This window comes from Carlito syrichta, unplaced genomic scaffold, assembly GCF_000164805.1.
Source record: "Carlito syrichta isolate Samal-C Ts95f unplaced genomic scaffold, Tarsius_syrichta-2.0.1 Scaffold305872, whole genome shotgun sequence".
Classification (NCBI taxonomy): domain Eukaryota; kingdom Metazoa; phylum Chordata; class Mammalia; order Primates; family Tarsiidae; genus Carlito; species Carlito syrichta.
This window is the reverse complement of record NW_007249968.1, coordinates 331,501-355,379: the sequence shown is the minus strand read 5'-3', so window position 1 is coordinate 355,379 and position 23,879 is coordinate 331,501.

Sequence of the window (23,879 nt, the reverse complement as noted above, 5' to 3'; positions counted from 1 at the left end):
TAACCCCACAAACATGTAATGACCCTTTTATCCAAGGTATTTGTCTCCCTGCCATAAAGGGCCAAGTTAACCTAATCTATTTTGATCAACCCTTTGTGACCCACATGACACAGACCACCACCCCATTACCATGGTGATAGCTCCTGTGTTATCCCACCCAAGAGTGCCTACCTGCACTCTTGATGAATTAAAAGCTTTCAGCCTCAAGCATTCGCTGCCAAACATTCCTTAATAAGCTTCTGGCCCCCTCTCTGATCTTGGAGAGGTGGGTCCACCCTTTTTCTCTGATCTACTTTCTTTTTTATTTTTATTTTTTGAGGTGGAGTCTCACTCTGTCACCCAGGCTGGAGTGCAGTGGGGCACGCTCACAGCCACCGCAGCCTCGACCTGCTGGGTTCCAGCAATCCTTCCACCTCAGCCTTCCAAGTAGCTGGAACTACAGGCGCACGCTACCCCACCCAGCTAATTTTTTTGATTAATTGTAGAGATGAGGTCTCGCCAAGTTGCCCGGGTGGGTCTCGAACCCATGGGCTCAGGCAGTCCTCTCACCTCGGTCTCCCAAAGTGATGGGATTACAGGCTGAGCCACCAAGCCTCGCCTTCTCTGAACTACTTTCTAAATAAACCTTTTCCAACCTACTCTTTGTGCAACCTATTCTTTGCATTTTTCCCATGGCACCAGCTCACTGACTAACAACTCATTTCTGTCTTCAGCGTTCACAGCACAGCAGGAAGGAAAATCAGGTTGTCCTGACCCTTAATATAAACTCACACTTTACGTAGTACGGTTCTGCCACCATGTCTCACCCCCTCCCCTGCCTGTGCTCCAGTCCAGACACCCAGGTAACTGCAGCAGCCCACTACTGTCAACCTACCATGACCTTATCCTCCCTGTAGTCTGAGCTCCTTACAGTAGCTGACAACGCCTTTCAAAGTATGAATTGCTCTCAGTGCCCATTGGCTTCCCATCACACGAAAGAGAAAAATTTTAAAACTCTAAACTCCTTGTCCTGGCCCAGCGAGGCCTCCTGCTCTCTGACCCCAGCCCTGCCACATCCTGCTCTCACTTTAATGGGCCACGCTCATCGGCACCAGGGCCTTTGCGCTTGTTTCCCCCACCTGAATGCTCTTTCCCCTTCACATTGCTATCTGCTTAAATGTCATCCCTCATTCCCTCATCCTGCTTTGTTTCTCTTCTTTCCAAAACCTGACATTATTTTCTTTAGATATGTATTCATTTGTTGAACACATCTCCCTACTAGAATGTGAGTTCTGGCCAGGTGCCATTGTTCATGCCCGTAGTCCCAGCAATTTTGGAATCCAAGGTGGGAGAATTGTTTGATCTCAGGAGTTCGAGACCAGCCTAGGCAACATAGCAAGACCTCATCTCTACAAAAAAATAAAATTAGTCTGATGTGGCACTCACCAATAGTCTCTGCTATTCAGTAGGCTGAGGCAGGAGCATTGCCTGAGCTCAGAAAGTTGAGGCTGCCGTGAGCCAGGATCGGGCCCCTTCCAGCCTGGGTGACCAAGTGAGAACCCGAGACACACAGACACACACCACACACACACACACACACACACACACACACACACACACACACACACACAGAGAGAGAGAGAGAGAATGTGATTTCTATGAGGGCAGGGATTTTTGTCTCTTTTGTTCTCGTCTGTATTTTCAGCAACTGAAACAGTTCCTGGGATGCAGCAAGTGCTCAAAAATAATTTTAGAATAGTTAAGTGAGGAAATAATTACTGACTCTTTTACCTAGTGATCTATCACATTCCTTTAGGCACAGAAATTACACACCATGGTGAGAACAGATTGCTGGGAATGCGTGTCTTTGCTCCTCAGAAGTCTCATTCAAAAGAAAAATATTTGACTTTATAATTATGAGACAGTCTGGAAATTCCTATCATGAAATACTATTCTGGGTCATTTTATGGCAAACTCACTGGCAAAATAATTTGCAGTTTATAATTTGCAGAGAAAAGTTTCCCTTCGCCCACTGCTCTTTGCAAAGGTCAAAAAGAACAACATTGATCAGGGTTCAGGAGGGCTGAGGAAATCGTCATTCAAGGTTGAATGATGGCATCTAGGGAAGCATGAGAAGTGTGCTAAGTACTTGAAGAGAAGGCCAGATAAGGAGGCCGCTGGGAGCTTGTGCTATGGCTGCAGCGACATCTTCCAGGGCAGGGGCAGGCCCCCGTTATACTTGCAGCATGAACCCTATTGAAGATCAGATGTGGTCCAGCGTAAAACCCTGAGGGGGAAATAATTGACAATGATATCCAGGAACTGCCTTCATAAGCATTCTTATTTTTAAATTTTAAAATCAAATGCATTTTTCCAAACCAGAAAACCTCTATTATATTTCACATTGTTTCACGGCCATTAAAAATAAAGATGTGCTGGGTGTGGTGGCTCATGCCTATAATCCCAGCACTTTGGGAGGCCGAGACAGAAGAATTGTTTGAGCCCAGGAGTGCTAGACCAACCTGGGCAACATAACAGAACATCACCGCTACAAAAAAATTTTAAAAATTAGCAGAGTATGGTGGTGCATGCCTGTAATCCCAACTACTTAGGAGGCTGAGGAGGAAGGATCAAATGAGCCCAGGAGACCAAGAATACAGTGAGCCATGATTGTGCCACCGCACTCCAGCCTGGGTGACAGAATGAGACCCTAACTCAAAATATATATAAAGAAAAAATTCCCACTACTCAACAAGGGTACCTGCATAATGAACACTCATATACCTAACCCTGAATTGTTCTCCACATCTTTAAAATAAAAATTTTTTTTAAAGGATGAGATTCATTTAGCAATTATTTATCCATGCAGTCCACCATTTGTTTTGAAAATAGTCAGCAAATATTCACTGCACACTTACTATGACTGTGTTGCTGAAGAATCCACACCATTGGTGGCAAGGGGTGGTAGAGAGATGTTGTCTCTGACCTCACAGAGATGCAAGCCATTGTGTTAGCCCTCTGGCACTTTTGTTAAAAAGAGAGTTGACTATGATGCAAGCATCCAGTAGCGAACAGAGCATCTCGAAAGAGAGAGACAATTTGGGAACTTATTTGACCATGGTCACAGGAGGAGTGATGACTTTCCAAGTGTGTTACAAAGTAAACAACTTCATTAAATTCATCATGATTAAATGTGCTTGCCTGTGTGTGAGAACTTGAGTTGTTATTTATTTCTTAATGGGATTTTAATGGGTGTGGGTTTTGTAAATAGTTTTAATAGGACAGGGACCACGGTTTCCAATGATATTCCAACATTTAGGTTAAATTACCTTTTCTTTTTAAAAGTACTTGGTGTTAACAAAGTGCTGGACTTTACCAAAGTCCAAATAATTCTGGTTCATGCTATTGTTAACTGAAATTAGTCATAAGATCAAAATTAGGTGAATGTGTGGGTTTATGCTTGCAAACACTTACGTACTATTCTTCCACACACATACAAAAGCAAGCTGACCAGGACAGAGAGGACTGAAGCCTTCCCAATCTCCAGCATGTCCACTGTGATAGGAATCAAAAATGGACTAGTGCAATGTCCACTTTAGCCTGTCTACCATACCTTCTTGTCCTAGAGAAGCTGGATAGATGTCAACCACATTTTTCCATCTCATCCGAAGATGCACTTGAGCAAGACTCAAATTCAAGCTCATGTTGAGTGGAAAGGGAGATACTTGTTTTGCTGGGGCAGATTTAGCAGGCAGATCATAGCTCTGGAGCCAACAACATTGGAGCCAGCTCCCTGATCCCTAGGTGTTGGCCCAGGTGATATGTTTCTGAGTCAGCATCGGAGACAGTGATTTCCTGATTCCAGATTCCCAGCTGAGGACTCTAACCCACAGTGACCTGGACTCCTGTGACCTCCTGACTCTTCAGCTTCCTGATTGTACCCAGAGTTCCTTTGCCAGGCTGGATTCAGGTTGTCCTCTTGGTAGCAACTGGGGATGACCAGCCTGGGACCTGCTCCCCCAACCCTTCCACACTCATTCCCTGTGTTAAATTTCCTCCTGCATAAAGTAACTGAAGCAGTCTCTCCTATGTGCGACTGAATGCTGCCTGGTAAGGCCTCTAACGACAACTCTACCCAAGAGTCAACTTTCAAAACCAGGCAGCCTTGGTTTCACCTTTGTCTATAGAAAACCTTCCAAGTCGTACCTAAACAAGACTTTGGGTGGTATTTTAAGGTTTTTTTTTTATACTACTTTAATGACTCCTTAAAAAGAACATAAAATTCCTTTTATGTCTCTTTGTCCTCTCTCCTGTGTTTTTAGCCAGTCCCCATTTCCTGGGTCATGGTAAGCTCCTTGAAGTAGGTCTGTTAATGCAGGGGTAATAAAAGCAAAACGTGCCTTGAAAACATTGGAGGGTACTGGGCGGGTGAGATGGAAGTGAGAACCTCCATTTTGACTTTGATACAAATTGTTTTGTTAAAAAACTATGCCCCTAGCCGGGCTCGGTGGCTCAGCCTGTAATCCCACGCCTTTGGGAGGCTGAGGTGAGTGGATTGCCTGAGCCCGCGGGTTCGAAACCCGCCTGGGCAGCGAGAACTCATCTCTACAATAAATCAAAAAATCAGCCGGGCGTGGTAGTGCATGTCTGTAATTCCGGCCACTTGGAAGGCTGAGGCGGAAGGATCGCCGGAGCCCAGCAGGTCGAGGCTGCGGTGGCCGAGAGTGGCCGCTGCACTCCAGTCTGGGCGACAGAGTGAGACTCCAACTGGAAAAAAAAAAAAAACTATGCCCCTGACAAGACATCAAAATCCCAGATTCCAAACTTATTTTTTAAGATAGAACATTAGAGATCATGTAATCAAGCCCTCCCACCACGCTGACTAAGAGAACAAGACATTTAGTTTTTGCAGTTTTTAAACCAACTACCGCCTTTCTGCATGCAGAGCAAAATCACTATAATAATAACGATAATAATAGTTCTCACTTGTTGAAAGCTAACGCCAGGCAAGACTATAGATAGATCAATGATAATTTCCAAAACTTACATCACCCCTGAGACTTTATTTCCTTTCTATAGATGAAAAAATTGAGGCAAAGAGAGAGAAAGGTGCCCAGGGTTTTTACTTAACTCTAGAAATAATCCTTGTAGCACATTCATTGAATCCTTCATTAGATATCTCTTTTGAGTGCCTTGAGGGAACTGTCCTTCCAAGAGAGCCACACCTCCATGGCCAGGGGTGGCATGGAGGTTTAATTGTGAATACGTAGATAGGATATAGTTCTGCAGCTCACTCACCTGCTGGACCAGAAGATGGCCAGTTGGACAACCCTCACGGCACCAGGTGCCTTTTCTTTTAAAGAACACCTCACTTTGGTTCTGACCTTTTCACTTTTGCCTTTCATGCCTGAGTTTGCCACCCAACCCTGCTACTTGTTAGCTACGTGGACTTGGGCAAGCTCCTCAGACTCCACGTGGCTGTTTCCTCACCTTTAGAGTGAGCACCATAAAACAACCCACCTCATGGGGTTAAGGCAAGGACCAAACACAAGACTGTAAGTAAAGCACTCAGAAAAGCTGGCATGCATGGTCATCCAGTAAGTGCTATTTGTGGTTGTCATTATCATGACTGCTATTATTACTGTAGCGCCACACAGCAGCAGAATTACACAGAGTATGTACTATTTACCAGTGTGAGAAAAGCTCAAGGTATGCTCTTGAACTTCTTGGGAAGACCACAAACACAGATTGTAACTCATTCATCTGACTCAACTTAAGCTTCGAACTAAGTCAGTCCTTTGTTCCCAAATTCGCTGATTACTATAGTTTGCTTTGATCATCCACATTGATTTCTATCTCCTCAAATCAGAAGTACCACAGTACAGTCCACTAATATCTCAAAAAAATAAATCCCTTGGTCCTTTTGTGATAGACGGTGCTGTGTCACCCAAGCCCCAGCTTCAGCACTGGAGGGTCTAGTCCCACCTCTGCCGGGCACCACAGTTCTCAGCTCTCAGTCGCCTGGGTGGCGGCCCTCAGCCGGCTGAAGATGACCAACTCACCAAGGTCTTGCCCCCTCCCAGGGCTGGTTGATGTCAGAATATAAAAACCCGGTCTCCAAGCCAGAAGTGGGGACGACTCCAAAGAGCAGTGCCAGTTGCAAAGTCCCCAGGGGGTCAGGCATGTCACAGCTCGGCCTTTCCTCCTACCCAATCCTTCCCCAGTAGGTGCCCATCCCAAAAGCACGCTCAGATGAATTCCTTGCATGTGAATCTCAATTTGTCTAAATTACGACATCTCATCTGTAGAGGTAAACTCCAAGTCTGCTTCATTTCACAACTGCTCTCCTCAAAGCCACCAACCACAGTTCATGCGTACTCACAACTCAGCTGGACACACTGGGCCTCCCCAGCTCCTGGCCTCCACCCTTCAGAAGAGCAATCTTTATTGAGTCTTTCTTGAGTTTGTAGGGACTCTGTCAGCTTTTTTTTTTTATTTGTTTATTTTTTGAGCCCGGGTATCACTCTGTCACCCAGGCTGGAATGCAGTTGCACACTCACAATTCACCATAGCCTCGACCTCCTGGGTTCAGGTTATCCTCCTACCTCAGCCTCCTGAGTAGTTGGGACTACAGGCTCATGCTACCACCACCAGCTAAATGTTTTGATTTTTTGTAGAGATAAGGTCTTGTTATGTTGCCTAGGCTGGTCTCGAACACCTGGGCTCAAGCCATCCTCCTGCCTTGGCCTCCCAAAGTGTTGGGGTTACAGGCATGAGCCACCACACCTGGCCTCTGTCAGCTTTTTTCTAGTTCTTAGTGGCTTGTTTGCATGTTAACCATCCATGGTTTTGAGGGAAACAATGTTCAGGAAAGTCCCTCTAAATCACTCTAGCCTCATGTTGGGATTGAGCTCATGAAGCCTGCTTCCTACCTCACAGCGAGGCCTCTCCCACGAGGCTCCCTAGCACCTTTTGCAAATAGACTCCTGCCCGGCCCGCTGAACCCCAGCCACAAACACAGTTGCAGCTCACATGGCTTACCCAGCACACATGACTTACCTGGCTAGAGGTGAGTATAACTATTTACCTTCTAAGCAAAACACAGTTTTAAACACAGCAAACAGAGGTGAGTATAACTATTTACCTTCTAAGCAAAACACAAACTCCACCCAAGTTGGAGCTGTCATTTTAAAAAGACTGAATGATTTCTAGTTCCCTTTGAAGTCAAAGAATCACGTAGGGGTGGGTTCAGCACATTTACTCTCCTGCTTGAGTGTCATTTCCAGCTTCCCAGCATGTAGACACAGCATGGATATGCTTTCCAGCCCAGAGAGGGTGATTCCAACACTCCCTTCTCCTCCTGGAACACAAGCTCAGTCTCCGCTGCATCTGCTTCATACCCTCATCCCCACCACAGCCCTTGAAGAGGATTAGTCCCCAACAACAGGGTGACTTGACCTTACACAGGAATGTCAGTGGAACAGCTACAGAAAAGGGCGCCACACAAATGGGGTGATATGGCCAAGGACAAAACCCCTGAGCACTCTAGAAGGCAGTAATGCCAGTGATGCTCATTCTCGTGATTCACTCTGTCACCCAGGCTGAAGTGCCGTGGCATACTCACAGTTCACCACAGCCTCAACCTCCCTGGGTTCAGGCGATCCTCCCACCTCAACCTCCTGAGTTGTTGGGACGACAGCTCATGCTACCACAACCTTAGACGTTTCTCAATATTTTAAGACCCAAAATGTGTGTGTGTGTGTGTGTGTGTGTGTGTGTATAAAATGGGGAAAATGAAACATTAAATGAAATAGGAACAAAAGTCTGATCCAAGTCTGTGGGCTTGGTCACATAGAGGAAGATACATGTGTATAGGAAAAACGAGTGTAATGAAAGGAAGTAGTCGTTTCCAGGAAGACATACACTACTTGTATAAGATAGCTATGTCACTTTGGAGAAAATAGCTTGATGGTGTATATTTTCTCAGCTTTATAACATCTATTTAGAATGTTCCTTTATGAATAATAGAATATTAATATAGTTCTTTGCAATCTACCTTGTACTTTTATAATTATATATTCTATATTACAAAATACAATCTGGTCTGTTTTACTATACAAAAGATTTTGTGACATAGGTCTGTGTGGGCAAGACTGATTCTATGTTTCGTCTGTTCCCATTGTCGGTCACACTTTGATGCTAACCGGACAGACAGCTGTCCCTGGTTCTCGTCCCCGGTGGAGTGGTCAGCCATCCTACTTTTCATCCTGGTTCCCAGCCCAGGAGGGCTGATGCCACAGTGTGTCCACCTGCCCATGGAGGAAAGGAGAAACCACATTCCAGGAAAAGCCAGGCCCTCTCTCAGAAAGAAAGCTTATTACTTCTGAAGAAATCCTGGATCAGCCTTTTTTAGCATAGGTCACATTTTAATCCCAAGAGATGTATCAAATGGATACTTTATGCTTGAAATCTGTGCATCAGCTAGAAAATGGCTCTTATAATTACAGTACATATAAATAAAAAAATTATTTTAGTTCAGGGGTAAAAAATGACTGCATACACTGACAAGAAGAAGAACTCACACATGTTAATCCATCATGGCCACTGAATGAAATGACTGTCCTATTATTCATAATGATAATAAGCATAGAGACGGTTTATTGGGTACCATGTACCAGGAGTTATGCTACATCATTTGCATGATTTCATCTAATCCTGATGACCAACCTAGAGTGAAGAAATCGTGCCTTGGATTACCGAAGAGAAAATGGGGATTTTAGAGGGATTAAGTAGACAGCTCCAGGTTACACCACTCGAGAGTACTGGAAAAAGCATCCAAACCCAGGACTGCCTGACTCTGCCCTCAACCTCTGCTCATGGCCCATTGGTTGTGTTTCATAACTTCATGACAAAAACTAGGATAGACATCTGCATGCAGCAATCCTTTCTCCTCCTGTTCATAACTATAGTCTACACTGGGGCTGCCAGTTCTGAGATTAAACCAGTGGACTCCACAGCTTGGTTCCCAAGATCTCCTACCTAGAGATCTTCCCTCCCAGCCCAGCTTCTCTGCAGATAAGATGCCCACCTACTCAACTTCACAGTCTTCTCTCCTCACATTCAAAGCTACTTGAAGTTGGACCCATTCTCCGATGTTTCAGGGGTGTTTCCTTGGGCTACTACTCTGTCTTGGCCCTGAACGCAAATATTTCAGAGTTTCCAATTCGTTTCCATCTCCAAAGTTTTCAGTAAAGTACAATAAAGTTTTCAATAAAGCCTAGGAATCATCCAGAATGCAGTGGACAAATTCCTTCTGACTTAGGGGCCTACTTCCATATTTCGATCTGCATAGACACCCAAGAAACGTGGAGCTGTCTGCATGGCATTTCTCAACTTTGGGTGTTTTACTTTTAATTACATTAAGGAATACCCAGGCACAGCTTGCCCCTTCCCGAAGTGACCATGTATTCCTTCTAGTCTTGTAGCCTTTTTGCTCTCAGTTCATCCGGCCCTGACCTGCAGGGACCTGATTCACCAGCTCTTCCAGTAGAAAACCCATCACAGCAAGAGTTGGTTTTGCTAATCTTCTGTCCTTATTAAGTGCTCAAATAACCATTGTACGCAGATTTTGGTCCAGTTGTGGAGAAAAGGGAACAGATGCTTCTGCACTGTAGGTGGGAGTAGGAAGTTAGTTCAACCTCTGTGGAACTCCGTGTGACAATTTCTCAAAGAACTAAAAATTGAGCTCCCAGTAATCCCTCTCCTGGGAATATACTCAGAGGAAAATAAATCACTCTACCAAAACACAAATGTTCATTGTATCACTAATCACAATAGCAAAAACATGGAGCCAATCCAGATGCCCATCGAGCGTGGACTGGATCAAGAAAATGTGGTTCATACACACGATGGAATGTTATGCAACCATGAAGAAGAATAAAATCATGGCCTTCACAGCATCTTGGATGCAGCTGGAGACCATCATCCTAAGTGAACTATCACAGAAACAGAGAACTGAAGACCGCATGTTCTCACTCATAAGCGGGCCCTGATCACTGGTCACAGGAGCACAAGGGTGGGATCAGCAGACGCTGGAAGAGGGAGGAAAGGAGGGAGGGAGGAGGGAGGAGGACATGTGGTAACATACTATGTACCTGGTTCACTATTAGGGAGAGAGGACCCACTAGAAGCCCAGACTTCACCTGCATGCAACCTACCTTCGTAGTACTCACTTGTACCCCAGGGCTCTAAAATTAAATTAATTAAATTAAATTAGACAGTGTCCAGATGAATTTTACCTTTAACTCATACAGAAACAAAGTGCAAAGAAAACCCATCCTCTAGAGTAACCAACTCATCCTTCCAGGGATGTCCCCAGTTGGAACACTGAAAGTTTTATATTCTGCGACCTCCCTTGGTGTTGGGCAAACCAGGAGGCGGGTCCTCTCTGATGTATGTACACCTAAGGAAAGATCACCACCCCCCCCAGAAAAAACAAAAATATTACACATATGCATTTGACCCTTTCCAAAAAACATAGAATGGAATCTAACAGGGCAGTCATGGAAACATTATTAGCTACAAGATAAACTTTAAAAGAAAACAAAGTTCGGACGTGGTGGCTCACACTTGTTATCCCAGCACTTTGGGAGGCAAAGGCAGGAGGACTACCTGAGTCTAGGAGTTCAAGACCAGCCTGGGCAACATAGCAAGAACTTACCTCTACAAAAATCAAAAAATTAGTCGGGCGTGGTGGCACACATCTGTAGTCCCAGCTACTCCGGAGACTGAAGCAGAAGGACCACCTGAGCCCAGGAGGTGGAGACTGCAGTGAACTGCAATCGTGCCACTACACTCCAGCATTCCAACCTGAGTAACAGCTGAGATCCCCGACTCAAAAAAAAAGAAAGATTTTAGCCCTAAAAACATTTTATTTCTATAATCTTTGAAAGAACTTCATCACTCATAAGCAGACCCTGAACAATGATCACAACACTATAAGAAAGGGTTTGGCAGTAGCGGGAAACTGCCAGGGAAGGAGGAGGCACATTTCATCAATAAGGGTACCTGATCTCACACTAGGTAAAGCAGGGACCAAAGTGAGGCCCAAACTTTACACAATAACCATCTGTATACTTAACCCTGAATTGAACCCCGCATCTTTAAAAGAAAAAGAAAAAAAAGCAAGAACTTCATAGTTACATCATAACCATCAAAAGCTACAGGCATCGGATGATGGCAGAAAGAAGTCAGACCTCCCCACACGGGTGTCACCTCTTAGAACGCCAAGCAAAGAGAGCTAAGCTGTACCTGTGTCATTTTAGCAGCATACTGTTGCACGTGTTTTTTTAAAAATCAATTTTTCTTAAGAGCCAAAGGGTTAAGAAGAGGTCGCAGGCACCCTTGGAGAGCCTAAAAGCCAGATATTATTTTTGAGAGACTATAATAGCCTGGTGATCAGTTCAAGAAAATCACAGTCATTCGAGATGATGTCTTACATGTACTGGCTTCTCTGTAAAATGAATTTACCTTTTCATTATTATTTACTGAGTGAGCCAGTATTTCATTTGTATGGATTTTATCCAGCATCTAGGGGGGGAAAAAATAGAAAATCTAATAATAAAAATGAAGCCACTGTACAATATTTGGAGTCTGTATCCTGCCTCTGGAGGTCATGTTTCTGTTTTTATGATGTTCATTTTAGAAAATGAAAAAAAAATGTGTACATACAGAGATATGCATTTTATGTATTCCAATTGACAGCAAATTGGACCTGACATGTGTGGAGACACACTTATCAGGAATGGTAACAACAACATAGTGGCAAAAATAAAATCCCAACCTCGCAGGCAGGTGGGCCCCATTGGTTGGTCACTGGAGTAATAAGGTCAGATCACGTCGGCCTGGCACAGACATTACAACTCCACCAGCTCAGGGTGGGTGGTGGTGGGTGCCACTCCCCAGGAAGAAAGTTGAATTCCTGGAAAGCACGTTCATGAGCAAGTCCCGCCCCTCCAAAGGGACCTTTTGCTAAACCGCCAGCCTTGCTGCTTCTCATCATCTGCCATGAACTCCGGAAAGGAGGAAGCTTCACAGGGAAGCATTCTGTTCGTAGTATCAGTTCATCGTGCTGCACTCGAAAGTCTTAAAAAATTCAAATATTTTAGTGATGATTTTTCAACCTGTGCGCCCACAAGAAGACACAGCATCACTGCAAACGGTCTGCGACTCTCTTTTAGATTTTCCAATTAATAGACACTAAAAATATAACTACTATCACATAAGGGTTCTTAAATTTTTCAACACAAAAACAGAGTTCTTGGCCGGGCGCGGTGGCTCACGCCTATAATCCCATCACTTTGGGAGGTGGAGGCGAGAGGACTGCCTGAGTCCAGGGGTTTGAGACCAGCCTGGGTAACTTGGCGAGACCTTGTCTCTACAATAAATCAAAATTTAGCCAGGCGTGGTGGCGTGAGCCTGCAGTTCTAGCTACTTGGAAGGCTGAGGTGGAAAGATCGCCTGAGCCCAGAAGGTAGAGGCTGAGGTAGCTGTGAGCATGCTGCTGCAATCCAGACACTTACCACATTATTTTATATCCTCCAAGATGGGTCACAGAGCTGAGGTTTCAAATAATTTTTTAGCGTTACTTTTCTTAAACTTATCTTTAAATTAAAGTGAACAGGTGTTGTGTTGTTTTAGGGACTACTATTGTTTAGAATTACTGCAGAGTGAGACTCCAACTCAAAAAAAAAAAAAATAGAGTCCTCATTCTCAAAAAGGTTAGGAACCATCAGCCTAGCAGAAAATGTATGGGTGGAAAACATAGAAGTTGGGCTTTTTATGGTTGTTATTGTTGCTGCTGTTGTTATTTTTAAGTCAGGGTCTCACTCTGTTGCCCAGGCTGGAGTGCAGTGGCAGGATTACAGCTCATCACAGCCTCCAACTCTTGGTCTCAGGCAGTCCTCTGCTCAGACTCCAGCCACCATGCCCAGCTAATTTTTTTTTAATTTTTGGAGAGATGGGGTCTTGCTATGTTGCCCAGACTGGTCTAAAACTCCTAGGCTCAAGCAATCACCACCCCGCCTTGGCCTCTCAAAGTGCTGAATTACAGGCATGAGCCACCATGCCTAGCCAGAACCTGGATTTTTATTCTACCTGGATCTAAAGCAAGCCAAGGCCGGGCTTGGTGGCTCAGCCTGTAATCCCGCGCCTTTGGGAGGCTGAGGTGAGTGGATTGCCTGAGCCCGTGGGTTCGAGACCCGCCTGGGCAGCAAGACCTCATCTCTACAATAAATCAAAAAATCAGCCGGGCGTGGTAGCGCATGTCTGTATTTCCAGCTACTTGGAAGGCTGAGGCAGAAGGATCAACGGAGCCCAGCAGGTCAAGGCTGCGGTGGCCGGGAGCGGCCACTGCACTCCAGTCTGGGCCACAGAGTGAGACTCCAACTCAAAAAAATAAATAAATAAAAAATAAAGCAAGTCATGTGTCTTCTTTATGCCTCAGTCTCTACAGCAGATAAATGGAAACACCTAAAGGAAGGCTCAGTGCAAAGTTTAAAAACAGTCTTCATAGGAAAGATTTATAACTTATGCAGCCTCTACATATTGCTAGCAATTATGACCCTGACGCCAAATAAGCCATATTTATTTTTCAAAGACATACAAAATTCACCGGAACCAGAATTATTGAGCCCCGAACCACGGATTAGGAATATTTGTTCCCATCTGATCTCTGACTGTCAGTACTTGGCCACATTTTGCTTCCCGCACTCTTCGACTGCTTTACGAGTGGTAGAGAGTTTACCTGGCAAACACTGCCTCCAGCATCCAGTCACAGAACACGTATTCCCTTCTCATCAGGGATGCATCTGGTGTCTGCACCACCCAGAACCTGAGTCATGGAGCAGCTTCAAACCTCCCGGGCCAGTCAGGAGAGAATCCACAGTCAGATGTCAGGTGCTCAGAGCCTGCTGGAGTCAGGTTCTAAACTGGGTCACTCTTCGTCGAGATAGGAGGTGCGGCAGGTGTGGCTTGTTTTCTACATCAGCTATGACAGTATCTCAGGCCCCATAGAGCCACTGCAGATGTCCACTAATTTAAGAACTCAAACCAAATCCTAAATCTTTGCCTGAGCTGAAAATCAAAATTCAAGTTAAAATCAACTGAGCAGGGTGCAGTGGCTGATACCTGTAATCCCAGCATTTTGGGAGGCCAAAGCAGGAGGATCGCTTGAACCCAATAGTTTGAAACCAGCCTAGGCAACAGAGCAGGACCTCATCTCTCCAAAAAAATCAAAAACTTAGCAGGGCATGGTGGTACATGCCTGTAGTCCCCACTGCTTGGAAGGCCAAGATGGAAAAATTACCTGAGCCCAGGAGTTTGAGACCAGCCTGGGCAACATAGCAAAAATTCATCCCTTCAAAAAAGACAAACGTTATCTGGGTGTGGTTGTGCATGCCTATGGCCCCAGCTACTTGCAAGGCTGAGGTGGGAGGATTACCTAGGCCCAGGAAGTTGAGGCTGTGGTGAGCCATGCTTGCACCACTGCACTCCAGCCTAGATGACAAAGTGAGACCCCGACTCAAAAAAACAAAAAATCCACAGTAAGACCTGCAGTAATTCTAAACAATAGTAGTCCCTAAAACAGCACAACACCTGTTCGCTTTAATTTAAAGATAAGTTTAAGAAAAGCAACGCTAAAAACTTATTTGAAACCTCAGCTCTGTGACCCATCTTGGAGGATATAAAATAATGTTATCGCTTATATGAAAAAACACTAAAGAGGAAAAATGAAATAAAAAATGGTGTTGACAAGGCAAGGGGGAGCATACCTCATCAACAGGGGTAGTACCCATATAATGAACATTTGCATACCTAACCCTGAATTGTGCCCCACATCTTTAAAGTAAAAAATTTTTTTTAATTAAAAAATGAATTTGAAAAAGACAAAGCAATGAATTGATCATAACTATGCAGAGTGCTTATATGTACATTAGTTAAGAGAAGATTTTTTAATAACAAAAATTGCTTAATATTAATTATTTTTTGTACATATGTTTGCATTTGGAAGGAAAATTAGAATGGGAGAGAGATGCAGAAAGAGGCAATATAACTTTAAGTGGAACTGGTTTTATTTTTTATTTTTTGAGTCGGAGTCTCACTCTGTTGCCCAGGTTGGAGTGCAGTGGCACAATCACAGCTCACCACAGCCTCAATCTCCTGGGTTAAGGCGATCCCTCCACCTCAGCCTCCTGAGTACTACAGGCACCCACCACCACGCCCAGCTAATGTTTTTATGTTTTGTAGAGATAAGGTCTCACTATGTGGTACAGGCTGGTCTCGAACCCCTGGGCTCAAGCAACCGTCCTGCCTCAGCCTCCCCAAGAGCTGGGATTACAGGCATGAGCCACAGCACCAGGCAGAGCTGGTTTTCAACATGTGACTCTATGGTACTATCCAGTAAAATGCACCCTTGGAAACCTCAGACACCCTCAGGGCCAAATGTCCATAATTCAGAAGTTATTTCATTCTCTAAGTGTCTAAGACGCCATCCAGTCACACATGCCACCATCACCTTTCTGTCATTCTTCTCGGTTCAGGCCAGAGCGAGTTTCTCCCACTGGAAATGCATCAAGCCCCCTAGATGTTTGGTCCAACGGTATCATCCCTCAGAGCTGGACGACACGCAGCCAGTCAAGAACAGACCCTGGCCTGTATGTTAAAGCTGACCTTCTCTGAAGCAAGGCGCTGGCTTCTGCTTCCACACGTGTCTAATCACCGGGGAGTTGTCTAGCGACACGAATTTTTCACATTTGTCAGCTAAATCAGCGCTCCAAATGCACAATGCAGCACTTAGGAACATTATGTGAATTTATTAAATTCTCTGGAGGACTTGGGGTCCATAAAGCAGTAAATTGATTACAGAGAACTGAGGCCATAATATTTTCATCAGCAACAAAAGCAGTCGTGCTGCCATATTGTGGGTGGCATGTGGAGAGAGATTGTTCCTCACTTCACGAGCCAGCAGCTAGAGACACACAACAGCCAGGCAGGCAGCCTAAGAACGGCCACAACGCACAGCTGAATCCGTTTCTTATAGAATGTGGGCTTTCAGGGACACCACTCATAAGGAAAGACAGGAGGAACCGCAATGGCTCTTCCAGCTCTGGGTCTGCCCAGGAATGCTTGCAGATTAGCCCTCGTGAGCATGGCTGTTGACTGACTCTACCATGGGATAGTAATGTTGACATTGCTAGCGACCAAAATGAGGGGCATTAACAGCGAGCTAGGAGATGAGGGGTTGATGCTGACGACATAGCCTTGATGCTAAACATTCTTCCATGTGCCTTGGTAACCTTGTAACTGACTACCCATACCCTCTCCAAAGAAGGAAGGGACAATCCTCACGTTTTCTGGGACGTCTACCATGTCAGGTGTGTCACTACACATTATCCTATTTCAAACTTTGCAAACCATCTTAAGAACTAAGAATTATAATCCCGTCTTTCAGGAAAAAACGCAAGGCTTAGCAAACCAAGGCCCTATATGACAGAGCTGGAAAGTGGTTGAAGTTGAAATCCAAGCCAGGACTGTTTCCAAAGACTTCCTTGGTCTAGGACCCTACTTCCAATCTCTATTGTTCATGTCTTCTGAAAGAGATGACTCTTCCAGAAGGCCATTGGGCAGCTTTCTACTGTGCATGGGGCAACTCTCGCCAGCTCAGGTATTTTTGCAGAGGGAAGAAAGCATGAATCTGGGGGCAACCCTGTTGGTGTCCTGCCACTAGAGCTGTCATTCTTGAGCCTTCTGCTAGAAAGCTAGAACATTCCAGCCAGGAGCAGTGGTTCATGCCTATAATTGCAACACTTTGGGAGGCTGAGACAAGAGGATCGCCTGAGCCCACGGGTTCGAGTCCAGCCTGGGGAGCATGGCAAGACCTTGTCTCTAAAATAAATCGAAAAAATTAGCTGGGCATGGTAGCACACACCTGTAATCCCAGCTACTTGAAAGTCTGAAGGAAAAGGATCTCTGAACCCAGTAGGTCGAGGCTGCGGTGGCCATGAGCATGCCACTGCACTCCAGCCTGAGTGACAGAGTGAGACTTTGACTCAAATAAATAAATAAATGTATCAGTAATTTAAAAAAAGAAAGAAAGCTGGAACATTCTAGGGTGGTCCTGGAACACAACTGTGACTATTTCCCTGTCTTTGAATCTTCTGCCGGTATCTTGGAGAAGGGTATAACTATAAAATTCAGGTACAATGAATAATATTATTTTTCAAAATCTATGACTAGATTTTGATCAACATCTAACATGACCACAGCTCTTCTCTCTGTGAAGGATGATGGCACAATCAGAGTGTTGGTAATTCTTAGGCCTTGAATGGCTCCAGACTAACAGTCTCTGGATCAGGGAAGCAAAGACTTGTTGCAGAAAAGGCCATGGACTTGAGAAGCCTCAACTCCTCTACTTGCGTCCCAGCCCTTGAACTGAGACCCTTGGCTGGGATGGAGAAGAAACAGGGTGACCATGAGGCCTAAAATCCCCGAGCTAAAGACTAACACAGAAGGGAGGGCTCTGTCTTACTAATCTGTGGATTTCCAGTGCTTGGCAGGCTGCCTGGGGCATAGTGGACCCCCAGTGAGTGTTTATTAGATTCCATTGAAATATTAAGACAGTGCCGCCGTTTGTCAAGTTATAAATACCAGAGTATGAGAATCACTCTGTGAGCTGTTTTTAAATATAGTAATTTGCGAGCATAATTGTATTTCATATGGGATAATTCACAAAGCTAAACTTCCCAGTTCATCTGAAAGCTATATATTCAAGCAACTCTTGACTCTAAAGCAAAAACCACCCACCATCCATTGTATGGGAATTTGTCTCAACCTGTGTGCCCTTCTGGAATAGTGTGGAGTTATCCAGGCCACACCAGGGCATGCGATCAACTTGAAATGAGACATCATTTTCGCATATTTCTTCTTTCCCTGCAGTCGCCTAAATTGCAAAGACTGTATCTTCACTTATGGAGCGGGGTGGCTTATTTTGGTGATTTCTCCCCCATTGCTTGTCCGATGCTAAGACTCCTATCAGTCGTTCAGATACTAATCTAATTCACTTTGCGAATCATATTGTGAACTCCAGAATTCAAACCCAGAATGCCTGCAATGCTACATGAAACAGCACCACCTTCTGGCACCAGTGTCCCATGACAGCCTCCTGTCCTCAGACCTGAAGTCCACCTAAACGCTCTCCTGAGAAACTCTGGCGAGTAACTTCAGGCAGCTCAGATTAGAAACATATCAAATATTATTCATTCCTTGCTCTAGTTCACCTCTGTGGAAACTACTCCTTGCTTACAATTTTGTTTAAAAAGGAAAATATCTCATCTCCATCTTTTTTCTTGGACCACAAGGTGGGTGGATCCAGCGGAGCATTGCACGTCTTTGCGTGCAGTGGGTCCAGCAGGACTGTCCTATGTGCAGTTAAGGTACTTTCTTACTAAACACCAAAGCTTACTTTAATAATAAGCCGTGGAGACCAAAGGGAGGCCCAAACTTTACCTGTACTATGTCCACTTGTAAACCTAATCCTGAATTGTACCCCATATATTTAAAATAAAATATAAATGTAAAAATAATAATAAGCCGGGTGTGGGGGCTCATGTCTGTAATACCAGCACTTTGGGAGGTGGAGGTGAGAGAATTGCCATAGCCCAAGGATTCTAGACCAGCCCGGGCAACTTGGCAAGACCTTGTCGCTACAATAAATCAAAAAATTTGCTGGGTATGGTGGTGCGCTCCTATGGTTCCAGCTACTTGGAAGGCTGAGGTGAAAGGATCGCCAGAGCTCTGCAGTTTGAGACTGTGGTAGCCGTGAGTGTGCCACTGCACTCTGGCCTGGGTGACAGAGTGAGGCTCTGACTCAAATAATAATAATAATTGTGTGCATTTTTCCAATGTACCTATGTATTTCAAAACACTCATTCAGCAAATATTTACTGATCACCTAGGTTTGGGGATACCACAGTGAACGTGAATCCCGTCCCCGCCCATACAGAGCCTACTGCCTGGGTGAAAAAGTCAGCCCAGATGATGTGGGGTTTTATAGTAGAGGAAACGGGGCTGTGGAACCACAGCGTAAAGCGCTGACATAGTCAAGGGGACTCAAGGAAAGCCTCAGAGCAGGCACTGTTAGGGTCCCATCTGGGTCCTCTTGACACAACGAAAGTCACTTGTGACTTCGATCGATTTCTCGTCATACTGATGGTTTCCTGCATCAAACATCTGCATTTCCCCCCAGCTGAGGACGTTTGTGAGCCACAAAATGAGCAGACTGAAAGTGGCAGGGACAACTCGCAACTGTGAAAATGTAGAATCAGTCTAAATGCCCATCAACCAATCAGTGGATCATGAGAATGTGGCATATCTACACCATGGAATACTATGCAGCCGTTAAAAAGAATGAAATCATGTCTTTGACAGCAACGTGGATGGAAATGGAGAACATCATCCTAAGTGAACTAACACGGGAACAGGAAACCAAACCCCCCATGTTCCCACTGACAAGTGGAGCTAAACTAAGGATCTGCAAAGGCCCAGAGAATGGTGTGATGGACGCTGGAGACTCAGAAGAGGAGAAGGAATGGAGGGATGAAAAATCATCTGTCGGGTACAATGTGCCCAGGTGGGGGTGGTAGGTACCTGAAAGCCCAGACTTCTTTGCCACTCTGCAGTGCAATGATATAACCAAAAATTATTTGTAACCCCTAAAGCTACTGAAATAAAGAACAAAGTAAAAGTAAACATAAAAACTGACACATAAAAATAAATAAATAAAGTGGCAGGGAATGCAGCAACCCTCAACCAGCGAGGCACAGGCGTGGGTGGGTGAACACCCCAGCTGCCCTGCCCTCAGTGGGTGATTCTGAGGTGTATTCCACTCAGGCTCTCAGAGTGTCCCCAGTGGCATGTTCATGGAGAAGATGCTAGCAGGGCTCTTGGGATCTCAAGGGGCTTGATAAAGGACATCCGTCCTCATAAATGTCGTGAGGCCACTGAGAAACAAGACGGAGAAGATGGCAGATGGGAGATGGGGTGTCACTTCGTAAATAAAGACAAGGCTCCCGTCCTCAGGCGAGGGAGTCTCGCCCTCCTCAACCCAGGAACAAAATCGCTTTTCTGTTGAATCCCGAGTACCACGGGGTGGAGGGGAGCTTCCGAAAACAGTTTCCAGCTGGAACATTTGTAGCAGGGAGGACCAGGGTGGAACGCAAGCCTCCTGAAGGCAGGCTCATGCCCAGGAGGAGAAAGTGGGGACAGGCTGCATCCTGTGGCCACAAGGGACTCCCTCTATGGTCCCCAGTCAGGCAGGCAATGCCAGAAAGGAGCCAGAATAGGCATAACAAGGCCACAAGTGTGAGACTCCAGGAGCTCGGCCCACATGGAACAAAAGCTTCATGGTGGGAAGCAATGTCCCACCACCCCTCGCCATCCCACGTCAGTGCTTGGAGGTCTGCTAGTCCAGGGATTCCCCCACATCAGCATTCAACAGAGTAAATAAAAACAACATCTGTTAACTTCTACACTCTCAACAGCTTCCAAGTGACATTGAGATCACAGTCATCAAGCCAGGAGAGGTGGCTCACGCCTGTCATCCCAGCACTTTGGAAGGCTGAGGCAGGAAGATTGCTTGAGCTCAGGAGTTTGAGACCAGCCTGGGCAACAAAGTGAGACCTTGTCTCTACAAAAAAATAGAAAAGGTAGCGGGATGTGGTGGTCCACGCCTGTAGTCCCAGCTACTAGGAAGCCTGAGGCAGGAGAATCACTTGAGCTCAAGAGGAGGAAGCTTCAGTGAGCCGTGATCATCTCTCTGCACGCCAACCTTTTTTGAGACTCAGTTTCAAAAAAAAAAAAATCACAATAATCAATTATGTGAAAAATGATCATTCAATCAATACTCATATGGCATTAACAAATAAATAAATTTTAACCATGTGTGACCTGCTTATAAAAAGCACTTAAGAAATGCTTGGTATTTCTCTGATTTTTCTTTTACCATGTATCGAACATTTCTATAGGCTAATACCGTGACCTATTTCTTTAGCCCTCACAATGACTTATGAGTTGAGTACTAGTTTTATTCTCACTTCTCAGATGAGGAAACTGAGACTTAGAAAGATTAAGAAACTTGCTGAAGTCCACGCAGCCAATAAGAGTGAAGTCAGGACTCAAACCTTGGCCAATCTCACACCCAAACTCGTGCCCTCAAGTCCCACGCAACCCTTTCCCTCTAACCACAATAGATGTGTATCTTAAGAGAAGGCACTCGATTTGCTTTAAATTAGAAATGCCAGTAGGACAGTGAGCTCTGAAATCGATGAATGAAGATGTTTGAAATTGACTCAAACATTTACTTCACAATGAATTAGCCCTCAAGTGCACAAACCAAATCCAGCTTGGAGCAGAAGGCCCCCAAACCCTGGGAAGAGGAAGATGATCTTCCCACCATTTTGACCAAGCCCCTGCCGAGTGTCCTACCATCTAAAACTGATCCGGTTATGCCTCTGACTGAGGTTTTCCCTACTCTCTGTATCCATTGGAGTCTCTTATTTTGACAGTTTCCGTTTTCCATCAATATCGCTTGTGAAACAGACACGCTTCTGTAAAGATGGTACACACAGAATGTACTCTCGCTTCATACAGCAGTCACGGCCCCTGCTGCTCTGTATTGCAATTGCTAGGAGAAACGAGGGACATGACCCCAGCACCCAAGGTGCTCCCTGACAAATACCAGGGGCCCAAATGAAGGCTTGGTCGGAACAATGAATTAAGCCGAGCGCAGTGGCTCACCCCTGTAATCCTAGCACTTTGGGAGGCGGAAGCGAGAGGACTGCCTGAACTCACGGGTTTGAGACCAGCCTGGGCAACTTGGCAAGACCTCGTTTCTACAATAAATAAAAAATAAAAATAAATTAGCCAGACTTGGTGGTGCATGTCTGTGATTTCAGCTACTTGGAAGGCTGAGGTGAGAGAATCGCCTGAGCCCAGCAGGTCAAGGCTGCGGTGGCCACAAGCATGCCACTGCTCTCCAGCCTGGGTGACAGAATGAGACTCCAACTCAAAAAAAAAGAAAAAGAAAAAAAAGAAACAATGAATTAAATGAATGAATATGTCTTTGAAGTGTTCGACAAGTTAAAATAAGACACAGGACTTGTCTCTTTTGGAAATTTTCAAAGATATGCTAAGTGAATCCAAAATAGATTAATTCAAACGAACCGATTTCGTGGTCATTCTGTTTGTTTATTATTTTTCTGAGTCAAAGTCTCATTCTGCCACCCAGGCTGCAGTGCAGTGGCACGATCATGGCTCACTGCAGCCTTGACCTCTTGGGCTCAGGTGGTCCTCCTGTATCAGCCTCCCGAGTGGCTGGGACTACAGGCAAGTGCCACCACACCCAGTCCATTTTTTAAACGTTTGTAGAGATGAGATCTGGCTATGTTGCTCAGGCTGGTCTCAAACTCCTCAAAGTTTTGGGATGACAGACATGAGCCACTGCTCCTAGCCAAGTTTTATTCTTAGTGGAAATATGTTCTTGGACCACAAGTAGATTTTCTGAACCCAAGAGGAACGTGCATCACCCAGAAATCCCAGACTTAGTCTTGAATACATCAACTCTGTGCATCTTTGAGTCAATGCCTCTCAGAGAGCTGATGCACTTGTCCCGTACTGTACTCAGGAAAGTTACAGCATGTAAACACCTTTGACACTGCAGGCACTGGAAGAAAGGTATGGACGTGGTCTGGGGTCCAGCAGCAGGACGCAGTGGGATGGCTGCTCTGTTTACCTTGCTCATTTGCCCAGCATACTTCCCCACCCCCTTGAAACCCAATCAGACCAGACTCCTTCCTCAAGATTCTTCTGTAGCTGAGTCCTAATGCAGAAAATTATTCGAAATCTAGATTTCTGTCCAACAATCCTCCTTGGAGCAAGAGGGAATAAAACTAGACAGCAATGAGAAACAGAGAGGGCAGTCCTGCCGGCACTAATGGGTGATCAAGCCCCCAAGGAAGCGCCTTCAGTACTGTAAGAGTGCCTATTCTTGCTGAAGCTAGTTCAAAACAGGTGTCTTCTAAGTCCTGACAGCCAGCATGCCCCTCATAAACTTCAGAATTGCATCTTTCTGGCAAGTTGAGGGTGAGTCGAAGACACTGCATTCATTATGCAGACCACAAGATGGCGCCAGAAGCATTCTTTCCAAGGCCACTCATGCCACCACCTTCTAATCTTAAGCTCCACCTGGGCTCCAAGTTGCTTCAGTTCTAGAGGATGGCATAGCACTCTGGGAGTTACCATGTGTCTTTCAGAGCGTCACCAACATGGTCAAGAAATGTGCGAAGGGGAGGTCTGGTCAATTCTTTCAGGATAACAGATCCACATGCAAAGTGTTCAGCACATTTAGTCATATCAAGATGCTCTATGACAGCTCTCTGGGAGGCTGAGGCCCGAAGGATTGCTTGAGCCCAGGAGTTCAAGACCAGCCTGGGCAACACAGCAAGACCTCGTCTCTACAAATAATCAAAAGATTAGCCAGGCACGGTGGTACATGCCTGTAGTCCCAGCTACTCAGGAGGCAGAGGCAGAAGAATTGCCTGAGCCCAGAAGGTTGAGGCTGTGATGAGCCATGATCACACCTACGCGACAGTGAGATAATGACTCAAAAAAAAAAGCTCTATTAACAGCTGAGTTCACTAAACCCCTATCATGCACTCATTATATCGCCCTGATTATCTTGTCTTTCATGGACAAACAGAACCTTATGTTATTTTTGAGTTGTTTTCCCTGAGGACAGCTTGACACCACAAGTTCATGACCCTGTCTCTCACCCAGATTCAGTGTTC